The following is a 7,515-nucleotide window of genomic DNA, read 5'->3' as shown; positions in this document are numbered from 1 at the left end:
TTAGGTGGCCAAAGTATTTGTTTCATCTTCAGGATCTGGCCTTCTAAAGAGCAGTCAGGGTTGATCTCTTCTAGGACTGACTGGTTTGATCGCCTTGCAGTCCAAGGGACTCACAGGAGTCTCCTCCAGCACCACAATTCAAAGGCCTCAATCCTTTGCCGCTCAGCCTTCCTTATGGTCCAGCTTTCACAGCCATACATTGCAACTAGGAAAACCATAGCCTCGACTATACGCACTTTTGTTGGCAGGGTGATGTCTCTGCTTTTTAGTATGCTGTCTAGATTTGCCACAGCTTTCCTCCCCAGGAGCAAGCATCTTTTAATTTCTTGGCTACAGTCCCCATCTGCGGTGATCTTGGAGCCCAGGAAAATAAAATCTGTCACTACCTCCATTTCTTCCCCATCTATTTGCCAGGAAGTGAGAGGACCGGATGCCATGATCTTAGTTTCCTTAATGTTGAGTTTCAAGCCAACTTCTGCACTCTCCTCCTTCACCTGCATCAACAGGCTCTTTAGTTCCTCTTCACTTTCTGCCATGAGAGTGGTATCATCTGCATATCTGAGGTTGTTGATATTTCTCCCAGCAATCTTAATTCCAACTGGTGATTCATCTAGCCCTGCCTTTCTCATGATGTGCTCTGCATATAAGTTAAATAGGCAGGGCAACAGTATACAGCCTTGCCGAACTCCTTTCTCAATTTTGAACCAATCAGTGGTTCCATGTCCAGTTCTCACTGTTGCTTCTTGACCCGCATATAGGTTTCTCAAGAGACAAATAAGATGGTCAGGTACTCCCATCTCTTTAAGAACTTGCCACAATTTGTTGTGATCCACACAATCAAAGGCTTTAGCATAGTCAATGAAGCAGAAGTAGATGTTTTTCTGGAACTCCCTAGCTTTCTCCCTGATCCAGCGTATGTTGGCAATTTGATCTCTAGTTTCTCTCCCTCTTCAAAATCCTGCCTGTACTTCTGGTAGTTCTCGGTCCACATACTGCTGAAGCCTAGCTTGTAGGATTTTGAGCAAAACTTTGCTAGCATGTGAAATGAATGCAATGGTGCGGTAGTTTGAACATTCTTTGGCATTGCCCTTCTTAGGGATGGGAATGTAAACTGACCTTTTCCAATCCTGTGGCCACTGTTGAGTTTTCCAAATTTGCTGCTATATTGAGTGTAGCACTTTTACTGCATCGTCTTTTAGGATTTTGAATAGCTCAGCTGGAATACTGTTGCCTCCACTAGCTTTGTTGTTGCTCAGACTTCCTAAGGCCCATTTGACTTCACATTCCAGGATGTCTGGCTCGAGGTCAGTGACCACCCCATCGTGGTTATCAGGGATGTTAAGCTCTTTCTTGTATAGTTCTTTTGTGTAATCTTGCCAACTCTTCTTAATCTCTTCTGCCTCTGTTAGGTCCCTGCCATTTTATCGTGCCCATCTTTGCATGAAACATTCCCTTCATATCTCCAATTTGCTTGAAGAGATCTCTGGTCCTCCCTATTCTATTGTTTTCTTCTATTTCTTTGCACTGTTCATTTAAGAAGGCATTCTTATCTCTTCTAGCTATTCTCTGGAATTCTGCATTCAGTTGGGTGTATCTTTCTCTTTCTTCCTTGCCTTTCGCTTCCCTTCTTTCCTCAGCTATTTGTAAAGCTTCCTCAAACAGCCATTTTGCTTTCTTGCATTTCTTTTTCTTTGGGATGGTTTTAGTTGCTTCCTCTTGTACAATGTTGTGAACCTCCATCCATAGTTCTTCAGGCACTCTGTCTATCAGATCTAATTCCTTAAATCTATTTGTCACCTCTACTGTATATTCATCAGGGATATGATTTAGGTCATACCTGAGTGGACTAGTGCTTTTCCCTACTTTTTTCAATGGAAGCCTACATTTTGCAACAAGAAGCTCATGATCTGAGCCACAGTCGGCTCCTGGTCTCGTTTTTACTGGCTGTATAGAGCTTCTCCATCTTTGGCTGCAGAGCATATAGTCAATCTGATTTCTGTGTTGACCATCTGGTGATGTCCATGTGTAGAGCCATCTCTTGGATTGTTGGAAAAGAGTGTTTGCTATGACCATCGTATTCTCTTGACAAAATTCTACCAGCCCGTGCCCTGCTTCATTTTGTACTCCAAGGCCAAACTTGCCTGTTATTCCGGTTATCTTTTGGTTTCCTACTTTAGTATTCCAATCCTCTATGGTGATAAGGACATCATTTTTGGGTGTTAATTCTAGAAGGTGTTGTAGACCTTCATAGAACCAGTCAACTTTAGCCTCTTCAACACCAGTGGTTGGGGCATAGACTTGGAGTACTGTGATGTTGAATGGTTTGCCTTGGATTCGAACTGAGATCATTCTGTCATTTTGGAGATTGTATCCCAGTACTGCTTTTCCTACTCTTTTATTGACTATGAAGGCTACTCCATTTCTTCTGAGGGATTCTTGCCCGCAGTAGTATACCTCATGGTCATCTGAATTAAGTTCCCCCATTCCTGTCCATTTTAGTTCACTGATTGCTAAGATGTTGATGTTCATTCTTGTTACCTCTTGTTTGACCACATCCAGTTTGCCTTGATTCATGGATCTTATATTCCAGGTTCCTATGGAGTATAGATGTTTGCAGCATCGGACTCTCCTTTCACCACCAGATACATCAGCAACTGAGTGTCCTTTCGGCTTTGACCCAGTCGCTTCATTCTTTCTGGCGCTACTAGTACTAGCCCTCCGCTCTTCCCCAGTAGCATATTGGACACCTTCCGACCTGAGGGGCTCATCTTCCGGCATCATATCTTTTTGCCTTTTGGTACTGTCCATGGGGTTTTCATGGCAAAGATACTGGAGTGAGTTGCCATTTCCTTCTCCAGTGCATCACGTTTTGCCAGAGCTCTCTGCTATGACCTGTCTGTCTTGGGTGGCCCTGCACGGCATAGCTCATAGCTTCATTGAGCTACGCAAGCCCCTTCATCACGACAAGGCAGTGATCCATGAAGGAGAACACATGCATACACACACACAAACACCCAGCATAAAAGATTGCACTAATTTGACCAGAAATGTGTGCTATGGCAGCTGATGCATAAGCTTAGTATCACCACTACTAAAAATAAAAATAAAATAAAATGTCACACAAGAATGGGGAATGGTGAGTGGGGGAGGCAAGAGAAATAAATCTTTGGAAAATTGGCTACTGGAAGCTTTTAAAGGGAAGTCTTTGACTTCCATCTGATGGTTGGATGGACAGAATGGGTAGGGGTGCTGAGATTCAACCTGAAATCTACTACAGCTAGACATCCAATTTACTTTTAAAACCAGTGGAATGTGTGAGCTCTTTGCACAAAGTTATTGACAGGCTGTCTAGCTCATCACTCATTTAATATATTCTGCAGCATATTACTGCCTGAAAGTGTAGTTTTAATGCACTGAAGTAGCACAGTGATAATGACAAAGTCTAACACCCTTTTGCTAAACGCTAAACTGCAAATGAAGTATCAGTTGCACAAAGCATCTTTTCTCTTGTATTAAGGAACGATTTTTTTTTTTAACTTTTTAGAAAAACATTCAGTAGGGGGGGAAAAAAAACATCTCCTTCGAGCCGGAATCGAACCAGCGACCTAAGGATTACTAGCAGCTTAAAGACTCTACAGTCCTCCGCTCTACCAGCTGAGCTATCGAAGGGACTTCGTAAAAAAAAAGCTTCAGTGAAGTGAAAGAATGCATACTAGAGTTGCTCGCTAGGCCTGAATTAAAATAAATGTAGGGAAATCACAAGATGGCGCTGGAGGTCGCATGCGTGGCGCTGCAAAAGCTCGAGTATCCCTTGCTTTGGGCGCTTGCATGTAATGGCAAATGTTGTGAAGTTGTAATTCTGCGTGATAAGAGTGTGGAGTGGGCGAGAGACTTACCACGCTGAGAATGGAAAGAGAATCTAGTCTTTTTATATATTAGTTCCACTGATTGCAGGCGTTCTGCCCAAATTGGGGGGAGGGGGAATAAAATTTATTTTAGTGCATTTACAGAAGTTGTGAACCAGCTTAACCAAACATAAATGGAATGTTGGAGCTGGAAATATTTATATATTTGAATATATATATATTTGAATATGTTTACGAAAGCTTTCTAACACAGCGGGCCAGTGGCGCAATGGATAACGCGTCTGACTACGGATCAGAAGATTGTAGGTTCGACTCCTACCTGGCTCGGAAGCTTCTGTTTTGGTGCAGCATAAAGAGAACACTGTAGTTCAAGCTGTAAAGTTTCGCAGTTGCCAGCAGCGAAGGAACAAACGTGTGCTTGATCTTAGGGAGTTGAGCTGCCACATATTTTTCTTCCTTCCATGCACGAAAGTTTCTTCTAGAAAAACGAGTTAAGGAATGCAAATGTTTTAAACGAGATTCTTATTATAAGTGAAGAAGCCACAAGATAGTATCCCACTACACGGTAATATTTTTGGAGCCACTTAAGCTGCAAATAATCAGTTCTAAAGTAAAAAAAAAAGTACTAAACAATATGCTTTTGAAATTACAGTAAAAACAACATGGTTGTAAAAATGTGCGAGTAAAAAAAAAGCATTTAGCCTCAAGTTGGAAAAATAATATACACAAGGAAATCTGGTATGGCATATATAACATCAAGAGCCTAAATCTTGGTATAACAGAGGTTAAGTGGACAGTTTTATTTAAGGATTAAAATATATGGTAATAATATTCAGATTTCAGCAACTTTAATTTGCACACATTAGCACAATAATATACTCATTTTTGAATCAGCCATTTGAGGCACCTTAAAGCAGGAATAAGAAACGGCTGTGGTATGGCTTGTGGAGGTTGTTTATGTGGCCTGCAGAGCCTTCTTGGGTTCTTCCGGAGAGCAGGTTCCACCTCCACATCCCCGTTGGAGGTATCCTCACTTTAAGCTCTGATCTGTGCTATGTTGGGGAAGCCCCTTGGTTTCTCCAGTCCCGGACCAGAAATAACATTGGAGATGGAGGAAATGGAGGGACTGGACTGACCCTGGCTTCGGGGTTCCTGCAACCCCTCCTGAGGACCCCCTCCGTTCAAGTCTTGGTTGGCAGTCTCACGGAATGGCTACCATGGGATTTCCCACTGGGAGTTAAGTAAATCTAGGTTTTAAAATAAAACGCAATGTAAAAAGTACGAACACTAGCCAGGCAGGAGTCGAACCTCCAATCTTCTGATCCGTAGTCGGACACGTTATCCATTGCACCACTGGCCCGTCTTTTTCTCGCTTTACTTGCAAAAAAATTAACAGAAATAAAATTCTTAGCTGGATAAGATAAAGTGGAAAATAATGTTCAGGCCAACAGAGGAAATTGCATTTACTTTGCATGCACACTTGTTTATTCTGATAGGTATTACTTAAGTAGCAGATTATATGCAACACAAAGAACTTTGGTACATTTAGAGAAATCTATAAGCGCTCCTCAACAGCAGTTAAGCCTGCAACTCGCTTGCGAACTAACAAAAATAAAACTTTGGCTCCGGATATTTGTATTTAAACTAGGTAAACATCCTTGTCTTTCTATTCCTTTGATGCGGAGGAAAAAGAGGATAGGCTAACTCCTGGGGGGGAAACCCGAAGTCTACTGACTAATAAGATCGAATTCTCAAGGCTATATTTATTAAAGAACAGTGGGTTTGTTGCCCTTTATTCAAACAATGAGACATCATGGCTCCGCACTTTTACGCAAGTTGGATTGTCCTGCCTAGAAAACTCAGACACGGAACAGTTTTGCCCACTTTTTGATTTTGTGCAGCCTTCCTATCATGTTATGCGAATGTATGCAATAATCACCACTTCTATTAGGGCATATGTATCTCTCGGGGAAAAAAACCTTTTTAAGTTCCTTCGATAGCTCAGCTGGTAGAGCGGAGGACTGTAGTGGATAATTCTATTAGGAATCCTTAGGTCGCTGGTTCGATTCCGGCTCGAAGGAGGCTGTTTTTTCTAACTCCGCCTTTCGTTTCTGATCGAGATGGCCACCGCATTGCATTCTTTACACCCACGCATCGCAAGAAGGCATGCAAGATATCTGGAGGAAATAATAGTATGCAATCATATCTTCTACTAGAAGGAGTTGAAATATGTCATAATCCAAGAAACTCAAATTTCCAAGTGTGAATTTTGCACAATATTTCAGAATAATGTCACCGCCACCATTCTTTTAAGAAAAGAGAGGAAAAAGAGAGGGCAGGGATTAAAAGATGAATGCATACAAAAAAACTTGACTCCTGTACTGCCCGATTATCCTGGCTTATAGACTAAAAGGATACTTGAGATACAATTGCTTTGCTTCCCAGTATAGAATCCCCCTTTCAAGCAGCTGTTTTTACCACATCGATATGGAATCTTTTTGTGATGTTAACTGACATGTTTAAAAAAGCATTCACACCATTTCCAAACTTAACAAAATGTCTGTGCACTTTTATTAATTTTGTTTATTGGCCTACATAGTAGGAGCTGTTACACTATCAGAGAAGACTTGGACTGCATGGTTACTTGGAAGGAAAGCTCCACTAAACTCATAAACAATGGTAACCTTGATGCTATATGAAGATGGGTGGAAATCCAAGATCTACAGTTGAGCAATACATAGGTTAAGCCCAAACAAAATTCCACAAAATTACAAACTTCTAAATTCCCCAGAACTCAATGCAGCTTCTGATTAAAAAGGCTGACACAGTGGTATCTTGGCTCACAAACTTAATTTGTTCCATGACTCTGACCATGACCTGAATTGGTTGCGACCCAAGTCAAATTCCCCCATAAGGTTCAATGTAAATAAGATTAATCCATTCTGTAATATTTTTTAATCACAAAAAATTGAAACAAAGTAACAAAGAACAACAAAGTAACTAAGTACAATACAGTAGAGAACATTATCCTAGGTGGGGGGGGGGAGGTTATTGTTTGGAGGGAGAGTCCAAACCATAATTGTGCAATAGAGATCTTGTTGGTGGGGGGGGGGGCGATCAAGCTCGTGCAGGGAAGATGGGCGCAATTGTGGTTGTCACCTAATGAGTTCACAACCTGAGGCAAAATTTTTCTGAAATTTCTGTTTGCAACCTGATTTGGTTGTGAACTGAGGTGTTCATGAGACAAGGTACCACTGTAGTTACTTAAAACAAAGTTGTTTAAAGTACCATACAATTAAATCTGAATAAAAATAAATGCATTTGAAAAGAAAATGCTTTCTAGATCAACCTACTCAGAAGTAAATCTCAGTTTCTTTAGTGGCATTAACTCTCAAGGATCTTTACTGAATTATAGCCCATTTCTGTGCCCAGTGAGATGGTTTGTTGTGGTGCTGTGATGGTTTGTTGTGGTGCAATACCTGTCTACTGTGTAATGTGCAGTATGGTATAATTAATAATAATCATTTATCTTTCCCAAACTGACTCGCACAAGAAGCATCAGGGATCCCAGCATGGGAGAGAGCTGCATACCTTATGCCCTGAATCGAATTCCTTTCCTATTACCTGTAAGGGCCAGGACATGAGCAGC

The 7,515-nt window shown here is 41.3% G+C and overlaps 3 non-coding genes across 3 annotated transcripts; 2 read left to right on the top strand and 1 right to left on the bottom strand.

Moving 5' to 3' along the window:
- Nucleotides 1–3,577: 3,577 nt before the first annotated feature.
- On the bottom strand, nt 3,578–3,669 carry TRNAY-GUA. Its single transcript is given in 2 exon segments — nt 3,578–3,613; nt 3,633–3,669. It is a non-coding gene; the product is annotated as a tRNA-Tyr (tRNA).
- A 451-nt stretch (nt 3,670–4,120) lies between these two features.
- On the top strand, nt 4,121–4,193 carry TRNAR-ACG. Its single transcript has one exon. It is a non-coding gene; the product is annotated as a tRNA-Arg (tRNA).
- A 1,663-nt stretch (nt 4,194–5,856) lies between these two features.
- On the top strand, nt 5,857–5,947 carry TRNAY-GUA. Its single transcript is given in 2 exon segments — nt 5,857–5,893; nt 5,912–5,947. It is a non-coding gene; the product is annotated as a tRNA-Tyr (tRNA).
- The last annotated feature ends 1,568 nt before the right edge of the window (nt 5,948–7,515 follow it).

The sequence above is a fragment of the Varanus komodoensis genome, unplaced genomic scaffold, assembly GCF_004798865.1.
Source record: "Varanus komodoensis strain SLA01 unplaced genomic scaffold, ASM479886v1 scaffold14_1, whole genome shotgun sequence".
NCBI lineage: Eukaryota > Metazoa > Chordata > Lepidosauria > Squamata > Varanidae > Varanus > Varanus komodoensis.
This window is presented reverse-complemented; position numbering and strand designations above follow the sequence as displayed.